The sequence below is a fragment of the Anser anser genome (genome assembly GCF_964211835.1).
Source record: "Anser anser genome assembly, chromosome: 1".
In the NCBI taxonomy this organism is placed as follows: domain Eukaryota; kingdom Metazoa; phylum Chordata; class Aves; order Anseriformes; family Anatidae; genus Anser; species Anser anser.
Genome location: NC_139720.1, coordinates 133694641 through 133707843, shown reverse-complemented (window position 1 = coordinate 133707843; position 13203 = coordinate 133694641). Strand labels below are relative to the sequence as shown.

The 13203-nt window shown below is 40.1% G+C and overlaps 1 long non-coding RNA gene across 2 annotated transcripts in view; it reads right to left on the bottom strand.

Annotated features, from left to right (window-relative positions):
• Positions 1 to 13203, bottom strand: part of LOC310894903 — a 61089-nt gene that overhangs the window by 35801 nt on the left and 12085 nt on the right. The window contains exon 1 of one of the 2 annotated variants that reach the window (XR_014580273.1): positions 5812 to 6639. The exons of the other annotated variant lie outside the window; for it this stretch is intronic. This is a non-coding gene — a long non-coding RNA (uncharacterized lncRNA). Of the gene's footprint in view, positions 1 to 5811; positions 6640 to 13203 lie in introns of those variants that run through there. 2 annotated transcript variants of the gene reach the window in all.

Here is a 13203-nt window from a genome sequence, read left to right as displayed (position 1 = left end):
CCCTTCAGTACATCAGCCACTCCTCCTCAATTTGGAATCACCCAAAAAGCAGCAGATCGCACTCTGTCCCATCATTCAGTTCTAAAAGAGAGGTGTCAAAAGTACTGGCCCCAGCACTGACCCCAGTAGACACTATCAGTTCCCAACAGCCAGTTGTTTTTTTTGTATCACTGTCACTACACTTTCAGCCCGACAGTATAAACAACTTTCTACCCCACCTTCTTGTCCACTTGAAGGTAGGGGTTGGAACTAGATCGTCTTTAAGGTCCCTTCCAACCTGAGCCTATCTTTGATTCTAAGATTCACTTAACGAGTTCATCTCTCACCAGTTTGTCTAGAACAATACTATGGTAGACAAAGTCATAGGCTTTTCTAAAGTTAAAGTTCACATTTGTTCAGTGTTTTTTTTTTTAAATAAATAAGTTTGTCTTGGCAGAATAATGATGGATCAGATATCATTTGCCTTCCCTGCATCAGAATAAAGCCTAACTGTGGCATAAACACCATGTTGCTTGTGTTGGATAATTTAGCAAAAATATGATGGTGTGCTCACTCCCCATTCAGATTAATTTATATTTGCTGTCTAGTCTGACAGTGCACAGATCCAGGATTAATGTACATGGAGCTATGATCTAAATTAAACATGCTTATTCTCCACAGCTCTGCTGACTCCTAACTCTCCAAGAAACAACATAATGCATTATTGTGAATAAACATGGGAGGCAACAGTTCAGACAGAGAAAAATGTCTGACCATGAAATGTAAAATTTATTTACCCAGCTTCATCCTTATAAAAATATCTTTTCAATATTTTAATGAAAGAACAAATAGGATGTGATTTGACAATTTGTGTAATTAAAAGCTAAGATAAGTGCGGCACTGCAAAAAGAAAACTTTCAGGTAAAATAACAACGTCACAAAGCATTTTCATTCCCTTATACAATTAAACAGAGAATTCTCATTTTTTTCATACAGAAGCAAGAAGGACAAGCCCAGAATAATCAGAATTTAAGAACCATATTTTTTCGTATTATATTTAAGTGCTACAGCCATCAAGCTCTCAGCTTGTGCAGTTGCTTTTCTTATGACCAGGTATCCATCCTAGAAAAATGAAACCACTGACATTCTCATGAAGACCAGTGTATTTCCAGGAAATGGTGGATTTTCCTCCAATTCCATTACTTGACAGAACAACATTCACAACTGATGATTTTTGCTCTTCGATAGTTATTTAAATTTAAAGCCCTGGGAACAATGATATCCTGGAAATATTTCTCCATCTGTATACTACAGCCATAGCTTAGCATTCTATGTGCCACAGGATCCCAGTCTTCATAACACCTGGGTTAAATGTGACATATCAAATTTGTCTCTAACAGCCTCCTTTGACAAACCTCTGGCTTGTAAAATTGAATGGGTTTGAGGTCAAAATACCTATATAAGGTTGCTTATTTGTTTAAAGATGATTTTTCCTCTCCCACTAAACCAGGGAAGAGTTTGCTGCATAATTTAAAAACTCTTTTATTGACAGCAGCACAAAAAATCCTTTCTTAACACCAGTCTCACCCACAGAGCATTGTGTGATGTGACTTGATACACTGGCAGATTCTTTAGGATCTGTTTTTTGCTTCAGTTTTTCCTTTACTGTAGCATGACTAAATATATTTCAGTGTTTTTTTTTCTCATTTATTGCTTTTTTCCATTTGTGATCTATCATACTATTAAAATGTTTACTTTCTTGTTTATATATAGTTTTTTGTTCTTTGGGTTCCAGGGAACTACTTTTATCCAGCTTTACAGGTAATTTTACTTTGTGTTTGGGCTCATAAATTAAAAAGGAGAGACGGAGATAAAACATCTCATCTCATTTTTCAGTTGGCATACCCAAGAAGGTGAAGCTTCCCAAACTGCTGGTGGCACTAACATAATAAAAATATTTCATTTTTTACTAATAATTTATAATGATCAGCCTTAGGAGAGTTCACTAAGCCACAGTTCAGTGAGCTTGTTCCCAAAGCTTCTGGGCAGATAAAAATGTTTGGCATAATTATATGACTACCCTGTGTAAAAAGCCTACATAAAGTTGCATAAAATGTTCGGTGTGTTAACAGCTTTACAATAAAATATTAACTTTTGCATGTTCATATGTTGTTATATTCTTTTGTGTCAAAACACATAAAGCATGTAAAGCCTCAGACTTTAGCCTAGGTCCTGCAGTAGGATCTTGTGGATTTTCTTGTAATGTCGCTCAAAAAAAAATTCACAAAACCCATTTTGTTTTTAGAACGGGGCTGAATGGCCCATTACAGAATGAGAGTAATAACAAAGTATTTCTATTTGCATTTTCACATATGCTTTCTTAATGTGCACATTTGCTTTGATCTATTTTTCTACCCTCGGCGCATTAATAGACATTTACAGGGCTGCAGGCTCTCCCTTCAGGCAGGTGGGGAAGGGTTTTCAAACTGCGGTTGCTGAGGAACACGTGACAAATCCCCCAGCTTGCAATCGTCATAACTTTATCCTAATCAAAACCGCCTCGCTCCATCCTGCGTGCATTCCTCCCCTTCCTGTTCCAGGCTGTCTGGGGCTCTTTTCGGCAGCAGGCCTGCAGACATAGCTGGCTGGGCGCGGGGCTGACCTCATCTGCACGCCGCGCAGCTGCAGCGGCAAGCCGCGTGCGCCGCGCGTGAAACGGCGCATTTCTGGGCAATCCGCTCGTTCACACAGGAACGAACATCGGCATTCAGCACCGAGTTGTGGAGGGCTTGGGCTTGGTGGGAAATGCCTGAGTGCAAGGTTTGTATTTCACTGTTAGGAATGAGAAGTAAAGCACATAATCCATCCCAGCAAAGGCATGTGAGAAGCAGCTGAGAAAAGCCTAGAAAACCCTGGAACACGAACAGCCCTGTGCAGGGAGTCAGACGCTCCGCATGGTGCAGTACACGCCAGACCAACACACTAGGTGTAGAGGGCCAAATTTTAGTTCACATAAATAAATGACTTAACTAAAACGACTAAGTTGCTATATATTAAAAGCCTTCTGAGATTTCCTGTTCCTGTTCGCTGCTATAAGCCTTTCACTAAAGCACCCAAAGGGCAGAACCGTGTCCGCCCACCTGCCTGCCTTTCATCATGTCCCTAGGGCACCACCACCCCGGGGCTCCAGCCCTGCCGGTGGCCCAGGACCCCCTGCCACCCCCAGGGCTGTTGGGGTTGGGAGCCAGGTGCCAGGGCTGGCCACGGGCAGGGGTCCCCATGTTGAGGGCCCCTGATGGCAGCCCCCGCAGAGTGCAGGCCAGCCTTGCGGCCTAACGTGGCAGCTCCTGCACTCCTAGGCCTCACGCACGAGCTTCAAAAAGCACTTTTTCTGAAGAAATCTCCAAATGCAGCCAAAAAGGCATAGCCATTGCTTGGTTCATGGGACGGGGATGTGCCTGAGAGGTAAAGGCTGTAGCCTGGCTTGTGTTGATGTGAAAAAGAAAAAATAATAATAATTAAAAAAATCCCACTCCAGGCTTGACCGCTCCAACCCCTGCACCACAGAAACTGGTGCTGGTTGCACAACTGCACCTTGCAGGGACAACTTGCGAAGAAAAAGCACAGTTTGCAGTGGACAGTATCCAAAACCCAAGGCCTCAGGACTATATAGAAAAAAATAGAAAGTAAACAGACTGCTGGAAATACATTTCTCTCACTGAATTTTCTCCAATTCTGTCACAGGATGTAAGGTGTAGGGGAAAGGTGCCTCCAGCTATGTGATGGAGGCAGGACGGACAATTGGCAGTCATGAAAATTGTGAAAATCAGTGTTTGAAAAGCGTGGGATAGCTGTGGAAGTGATACAGTATAAAGGGAAAGATATGGAAAACACAGTCGTCAGACACAGACCGACAAATATCGTGGATATTTTTAGTCTATGGCAATTCTGAAAAAAACACTGGGGGAGGAGAAGGGAATGAAGGAAGAGAAAGCAGTTGTCAGTGAATTGAAATTCCTGTCAGTGTTGCACAGATAATTTCAAAGTAGAGCTTTTTTTTTTTTTTTTTTTTAATGAAAGTAGAGTTCTAGGCAGGAAATCCGTTTGAATTTAAAAAATTGAAAGTTTCATTTTGAAAGTCAAAGCAAAATATTCAGATTATTTTGGCATGTTTTAGATTTTTTAAAACATGAAATTCAACGAAGTCTCACAAGTCCATAGACTATTTTTGTGCCACTGAATCTGCATCTTTCCATGGAAAATGTTTCAGTTTTAAATATTTATCCAAACCTCATAAGAGAGATGTTTTGTCATGACAGGAATTACAGTAGAAAATTCATAGCATTTTGTGTCCAAACATTGCAGTATAATTTGCACAATATGCATTTTCTTCTCTTATATACCACCAGAGTACCATGTGTCTTCACTATAATATAATGAGTTTGAAAACAAAGATTACTCAGTGTATCCATCACAGCATTATATTATTTTTTAACACTCCAGAGAAATCATTGGAGTTTCAAGAAAAAAAAAAAGTGCAGAAAGCATATTTAAAAGCAATGTGAATACAGATAAATTTCACTAAAATTGTAATGGATCTTTCAGCCTTCAGCTGATGTAAATAAACACCATTTCTTACAGGAGTGAGGAAAAACAGGGATGCAATGTAGCCAGTGCAGCCCAGTGAAAGACCTTTGGTTTCATTGTCCACAAGGACTGCAGGAAGAAAAAACTCTCACACTCAGCTATCAAAACACCATATCCCAACATGCCCGGGGATTATCTAGAAGCCAGGCAAGGTGTTTGACATGAAAGAATTATGGCCAGCCTTTGATCATCTGAAACAGTGTCCTGTAACTGGGAACACAGGTCATGTGCTGTCTTGGACTTATGTCAAGACATCGCCATAGGCAAGCACCAGAAACAGATGCCCGTCATCTTTGACTCTCCCAGATTCCCAACTCAAAAGGAAGGAAGCAAGAATCTATCTGGTGGCAGACAAAGACACCTCTTCACATGTGCACACCTGCACACCCCCATGTATGTATACATACATGTATATTCATGAGGAAATTCTTTGGAATGCTTTCCATGGAGATTTTTCCCCCAGCAAAGTAGGGCAAATGGAGAATAGAGATTTATTTTTTTTCTTACCTCATTTTCCTTTAGATTGTATTTAATATGGAGACTGAAAAATTTTCATCTGCTGACATGAAATAGTGCCTATGCCAGGATTTCTTCATCATAATTGTGCTACGGGCATAGACGTATTGCCCGTCTTGACTGCTGTAGTGATTAAAAAGCTCAACTCGGCCTACATCAGCCACCCTATTGCCAGTGACTAAGCAGCATCAATACTGGCAAAAACGTGAAGTTTCTTCAGAAAATAAATAAATAAATAGAAGCACAGGCATAATCCCTATTTTCATCACCTCTTATTTTTCTAGGAGATCTGTTAGTGATTTTAACATGCTGTTATATGGATGTTCATTGCCCAGCATTCAACTGTCTTTGCCGAGCTGAGCAATTCAGACAGCGGGGCGTAAGCCACTATTTTTCTGCCTTCTGGTGATTGCCAGATGTCACCTAACTTGCAGGACAAAGTGCACAGCAAGGACCAACCCCTGGAGGACTCCACTTTAGGCCACAGCATCTGTAAGACCCAAGCGGAGGTCACCAGCTGTTAAATATGACAGAGGCCACTGCCACCACTGCCACCACCCATGGGACCAGCCTCCACAGCCACAGCCACAGGATGCCCAGGAAGCAGCAGCTGGTCAATGACGGCCCAACAACAGCACAATGTGCTGCGCTACTTCCTCCTCTGCTCACCTAGCCTCCTCCTTTGGGGCTTCTTTTGAGATCCATCAGCGAAATCACCTTTAATCTATCCTGTGAGCAGCCTGTTGATGCTTTGTGGAAAACAGGGTATAACAGCCCTGTGTTTTCACTCAAAACCAGACTTGCATCATGTTGAGTGCTGAATGACTACAGAAAAAAAATCCCCATTCTGTCAGCTTAACCTCATGAGGCTAAGCACTTAAAAAAAAAAAAAAAAGCATCATTCAAAATACTTCCTCTTAACAAGAGTAGAAAAATCTGTGTAGGGTAAAATTACCAAATTGGTTGATTCTTTCAGAGCACCATTCTGCATTCAGAAATGTAAAAAACGTGTGTGTGCTTTTTCTGCATTCTTTTTTCAAAGCTGCTGATCGTTCGTGTGTGTGTGTGTAAATAAAGCTTTCACATTTATAATCAACCACCTCCTCTTCCTTCCCTCCTTTCCTGCCTTATTCTTTTCATACTGCTTCAATCCTTTGTTAGTAGCCGTATTCACACAATGAGATTTGCCTTAGAAATTTCAGGAGAAGAAAAAAAAAACACTTTTCTGCACATTTTCATAGAAGCATAACATTTCAGGCTGTTTTTCCCCTATGACTGAATGCAAATTCCTGCTTCTGAAAAACATACCTTTAAAATTTGGGGGCAAAGGAAACTAAAATGTTTTTCAACAGAAATGCAAAAATGATAGTGATTTTACAAAGATATCTGTGTAAAAATTTCAAGAAAAGAGAGTTTAGTGATGAAACACCCTTTTTACCTCAGAAATATCTGGGTAATGAACAACTAGAATACAGAAAAAATTCAAGACAATTATTTAAAATTATGCATTTCTGTTTAAACCATACATAGTTGTTTTTTTTGTTGTTGTTGCTGTTGTTGTTGGTTTTTTGTCTCAGAAAAGGTGTTTTAAGAATGGAAAGAGTCCCCAGCTTACCCTGTTCTGAGTAGGTGGAGTTCATTGCAGAAATGACTTTATGTGGATAATATGGATTGCTTTTCCTGACTCTGCTCTTCCCCATTGTCTGCTCTACCTCTATCTTCTAATACTATCTTGTATCTACTGATATTATAGAATCTATTTCAAATAACCTTTTACTGCTCTTGGTTTTGGTTAGAAGGATCTGCTTTTTCTTATATAAAAAGCAGCTTGTTTCACTTTTGGCGAAGGAAAATGGAAATGGGAAATAGGAAAGGGAAATGGGAAGGGGAAGGGACAAGGAGAAAGGAAGAAAGAGAGAAAACTCAGAGTTCCATTTTACGATTGAGTGATTCTCCAGATTTGTTTTACAGATGACAGAAGATGAGACAAAGCTACCTTACAAATGTAAGTCTTTTCATCAAGCTTTTGCAATGTCTTTCAAACTCTAAGTAATATTGCAGTCCTCATCACCCACAGTAATTTATGTTCATATGGCATTTTTTGTAAGATATGTAACTTTAGCCTAGCTTAAGACTGGACAGAGTATAAGTATATTATTGTTCTCTAGTTACCCATCAAAGTCACTGTTGAATCAACGACTTTTTGTACTAACTTGACTTGCTTTCACAGGCCAACTAATTAAACCTTTACTTTAAACTGTGACATATAATATATTAAACATCTAAAGACCTAGAAAATTCTCTACGAAAAACCTTTAAAATACAATTAATGCACTAGCTAGAAGTTAAACAGCTTGATTTGAATTGAAGACTAAAACAAAGAATAAGATGGCATTTTTAAACAAAAGAAAAATGTGGCATATTTTCCCCCAAATCATACAAAACCATTTAGATTAATCAATCCCAAATTCATGAGGAATTATAGAAACTACAGTTTGGGCAAAAATATGCTGTCATTTACTGTAGACTACAGAAAGATAGCATGAATTTAAAAAAAAAATAGTTTAAAGCGCTTGGAATCATGATTGGATTACATACTAATTACAGTAACACAAAAATCAAGATGCCATTGACATAGACAATTCATTACTATAGTTGCAAGAAAATGAATTTGTGGAGTTTTCCTGGTAGAACATTGTGTTTGTTGTTATAATAGATTGTCATAGCTGTCTGTTAGGCATTTTTATTTATGTATTTTTCCAAACTGCCTTATACCATAAATAAATACATAAATAAATAAATAATTTATCTTATAATCCTTTCATAACTACTGCAAGATTTATACATTACCGTAACCTAAAGTGCAACAGATGGATTGCCAGCAGGAAAAACAAAAAGTCATCAGAAAGACGGCAAGAAAAGGAGAAAAGGAAAAAAAAAAAAAAAAAGCAAGAGTTCCTATATATAGCCTTTGTTTGATCGAGTATACTACTTTTCCACTATTCTTGTGAATACTTGAATACTTATTCTCTCAGACAAGTATATTCCTATTCTACCAGGAAAGAATAAGGGCCCCAGCGTTTCCAGAATTATGAAGAGGGGAACTGCAGCAGCGCATTGACTGTGATGTGCTTTAATTATGCTGACTATTACAGTGCATTAATTGAGTGAACTGAGATGCATCATTATGACCATATTTCTGTAATAATTATTTTATTTTCTATTTTTCCATCTTTAGATATGTAGAAAATTGTCTGTGTGTGCCATGACATAAGAACTTTTTCCCACAGTATATCCAAGGACATCAGAACAACTCTCGAGGCACAGATCTATTCTTCACATACAGCTCAGCTAAAGCATTTTGTTGATGGCACTTACTCCATGGAAAATAAACATACTTGCTAAAAAAATAAAAAATAAAATCCCTTCATGCCTATACTGTTATAAAATAGTCGGTAAGAAGCTATTATTCTTGCCAAGTATCAAAACAGGTTATGAAGAAGAATACCATTCATTAAGAAAAAGCCCAGATGTATAGGGAGACCATATAAGGTAACAGTGAGTAGCTGAAAGATGAATCGTTTAAAAAAAAAAGAAAAAAAAAAAACGAAAGAGGGCTGACAGGAAGAATTTACAGAAAGAACAGACTACTTTTTAGATTATATTCACAGGCAGAGAGAATTTATTTTTAATTACTAGAAATGTAAGGGGATTTTTTTTCTTTTTTGAGAGAATGGATGGTTTGCATGTTTGATACTGATGAGCGGAGATTTTTGTGCACAGTGCAAACGTTTTAACCGCTCTGGAGGCTTGCTGTCCCCATCAGCAATACAGGAGGCTTATAAATCAGGTTATAGACAGCTTCATCTCTCTTGGCATCAAGCGTCTGGATGCTTTGCAGGTATAAAAACATATGGTGCTTTTGACAGCAGTGACCACAATTGGGCACCTGGGGCAAAATCTCCTCCAGGTTTCTTTACCCTCCCTGGCCACATTCACAGGGAAGGCCAAGGCAGATGCGGGACCCAGGAGACCCGTGAAGGAAAGGTTAGAAGCAGACATACACCGTGGTGGTGTGGAGACAGATCAGAATGAGATGCAGAACGCTGTGGCTGATGTGCACTGGCAGAGCCTCCTGACGGTAACGGGAGCCACAGGAGAAAGCTGCGAGCCTGCAGAGTGCTTTATGAAACATTCAAATGACAAAATCTCTGTTCCAAGGAGGGCTCATTCTCCTCGTTTCCACCGAGCCAGCCAACCCCACCTCCCGGAGCCAGATCAGACACCACCCCTCATCTCCCCGCACAACCTCGGTGTGCCATTTTCCAAGAGGTAATCTATTTGCCAACTTCTATTTCTGTCAGATCAACCTGTTCCCTGAAGCATAATGAAAACTCCCTGCCAGATCAATTTGTTTCTGAAGTTTCCCGGTTGCCAGCTCCACTCTGAGTTATTTCATTTTGTCTGCATGTCAGAACCATTAGCCTGGCAACTGCTTAAACCTTGAATTATTGTCACAGGTGTGTGTGTGGGGGGGTGCTGGACAATAACGAAGGGAAGCAAAATGCCTGCCCTGCAGAGACACCACTCTAAGTGACGTGGAAGCAAAAGCAAGCACTGGCAGTGGGTGTTGTCACCACACGGTGGGAGAGGTGAAAGGTTTCTTGGCTTTCATGTCCAGCTGTGCAGGCTGCACAGCGCTGGTTTCTGCAGGGAGAGAAGGAAGCGGTGCTGAGCCTTCAGCAGGACCAAAGCGCCATGCATACAACAAGCAGCCCTCTTGCAGAGCCCGAGGAGACACCAGCTCCCAGTGCGGCCGAAACCTGCCTCTCAGTTGGCATTGCGATTAGCTGAGTAATCCTAAAACGTTAAAGTCCTTGAGTGCATTTTTTTTTCTTTTCTTTTTGGAACCAATGTGATATTTTTTAGCATCAGGAAGCGAGTGGCAAAGGCCAGTGTCCAAGAAGAGATGAGTCACGTTAAGTGGGCAGACAAAGGAAGTGGATCTGCAACCCTGCAAGACGAGCAGCGTGTTAGAGGAGAGAAGCATGGGGGTTTTGTGAAAGGCCGTGCTGAGTCATGAATGACAGCAAGGAGACAAAGGGAGGCTGGAGGTGAAATAGAGTATACACAGAGAGGATTACCAGGAAAAAGCCTGCATTTCATATTATCCCTCCCTTTCTTTAGGGCTTCACAGGAATTTATATGCCTTGCTTTCTTAAAACTGAACATTGCGGAAGCTGTTTTTGCTCTGCGCTCGGTTCGTTCTGCATGCTTTGCTATGAACTAGGACAGTGCTGATTAGAGTTAGACAGCTCATAACCCTATTCAGGATTTTTCCCCTACGGTGAAAAAAAGAAAAAAAAAAAGAAAAAAAAAAGAAAAAAAAAAAAAAGAAAAAAAAAGCTGATGTAATTCCCCAGGGCTCCTTCTTTGGCGTTGCTATTGCATAGCTACACAGTCTCCCAGAGTAATTGTCTTGAACAACATCCCAGCCCCCTCGAGACTGAAGGTCCTTCTGGCCGCTTTTTCTTGCATGTGTTTTCTTCTTTATGTAAGGAATGAAAGGGGAAGAGTGAAATGAGAGGAATAAAAAAGGTGATGAAATTTTCAGTTCAGCCACAGAAGGTACATTCAGTACTGGATGTCAGGGGGAAATCCAAGAAAGTAGCTCTTGCATTCCACACTCTGGCTTTTCGACTGATGGGGTGAAACTGCAGTGGGAGGCGGCGAACGACAGGCTGCTGATCCTCCAAGGCAGAGACCATCGTTCGAAACGGTATCAGCCACGCAGAGACAGAGACTCGCTGGGTTCAGACCCCTGCCTCCGTCTCCAGGGCACCACACCGTCATTCAAGTGATTTGGAAAACCCGCTCCCTGCTCGTACCCACAGGTCTCATAAATGCACCACGGTTAAATTCATCCTGGTCTGGAGGCTGAAGGATCACATACATAACCAAGCCCTTGTCTGATCTCCTCCGAACATGAGACTGGAAAAACAACAAATCTGCTTTCAAATAAAAAATGAACATGGTAAGACCTGTTCTAAAAGAGCAAATTCACCTAAAACCATGTCCACTTATTTTAAAAACATCAGAGGAATCAAAAGAGACACTCAGATTTGGAAGGCCAATCATATTTGAACACAAATAATTGCTTTATGTACTGGTGGAGGGAATTCATTTTACAGTGTACTAAAAAATAGCTTGCTGCCTCTGTGTCTCTTTTTTCCACCTGAAAAGTAGGTCAACAATCCTTACAGCTTTGAGAAGAAGAAATGAGTAACGCTTGTTGAAAACATGCAGGATTTAATTTCAGTCGTGAACAGAAAGAAAAATTAGTTTTGCTTTTTGTATGAGATTTCGGTGTGCAGCTAGAAGTCAGGCACCACTGCACGTGATGTGGTGTTCACATCAAGAGCCAGCTGCACCCCAACCTTTCATTACTCTGCCTCAGTGTGAATACAAACAGAGGAGGAAGGAGAATAAGGTTAGAGACGGGCTAGGGCAGCCTTAAAAATGAGGAACTACTTCAGAAGAGAGAGATGGCAAGGTGGCCAAGAGACCCGATGATTCAGCATATCCCACCACAACTATCCAGAACGGAAGCTTACTTCATCACAACAAAACCCAAAGGGAAAATAATAATTACATTTCTTGGCTTCCCTTACAATAAATGGCCATCAAGGGCATTATGGATTTTACGGTACAAAGCCCAGCCCAGAACCTGTATTTTCCCTTTGATAAACGCACTTCTCAATTGAAAGGAATAGCAATTGAGATATATTTAAAAGCAGTGATCTGAGAAGGTTTCTGTTTTCTTCTATCGGGCAGCTTCTGGTACCAAATGTGAAGCACTTGTTATGGTATAGCAGGAGAGTTCTTTACAGAACTGAACATGTTAACGCCTACGCCAGTACTCACTGACACAGGCATGCACACAAACACAGCTTGATCCATAACTATGACTGATGCCATTACACACTTTTCTTCTTTCTCTTCCTGATAAGCTTCTGAGAATACTTTATTTTACTGAAGCAGAGAGAGAACTTCCAGGACCCTGTTGCTCTGGCCACACTCCGTCGTACAGTAACTACTCAGAAAGATCCTGGGCAAAAACTGAAACTTATTTATAGTTTAGCTTAGATAAACAAGACTGCATATGCATTAGTGAGGCAAACTGAATAATAAAATCACAAACAAGGCAGGATGGAAAATTGTATTTTGTTTAGTTGTACGATGAATTTTCAATAGCCCTTTAAAAAAAGTATTTTATGACTTTGGTTGAGATTGCAAGCATTAGTGCTGTTTGTAATGTGTCCAGTGATTCTGGTGGATCCTCGTCGAATTACAGCACGCTTTCCATTTGGATTTTCTCCATCATTAGGTCTTATTTTCCTGTCAGTTTGCCCATTTTATCATGAGCTTCTTTCAGACAACAGACTGGGCAACATACCTCCAGCAGCAAAAGAAATCAAACAGTCTATAAAAATAAAAATATGTTTCAACAATTTTTCCACAAAAGATGGTTTGTTAGAGTGTGTAATATGAATGATAGATTCATGTTGGCACTTCAGTTTTCCCAAACACACAAAAAAGTTTTGCTTTTCCTTATTTTCTTCTTTAAAAGGGTCGATACAGTAGAAAGAATTATATTTTGGATTCCTGAAGTGTGCTAAACCAATCCAACAGAAGCTAACTTGCCAAATTCAACTGTGATGTGAATCGGGGTTAAAGGTACACAGCAAGTTTAAAAATGGGGGAAATATTAATGTTTTTCCACCAGTGCCACTCTAACAACTCAAAGCAAATTCTGAAAGCTTTTAAATCGCACTGATAACTTCTCACAGGCTAAACTGCCCCTGTGTTAATTATGGACATGATTATTGTTTAAGTAAACATCAGTGTACAGCAAGCCTAAATTTTGTAGTCCCCTTTATTTGCTTCTGCTAAAGGACGTCTCTCATCGTTCCAGGATCAGAGTCACTTCTTGCATTAATAAGAGCAATTTTCTGAGATTACTGGAATGGCATTAGATTAGGTCAGCAGTGAAATTGGCCC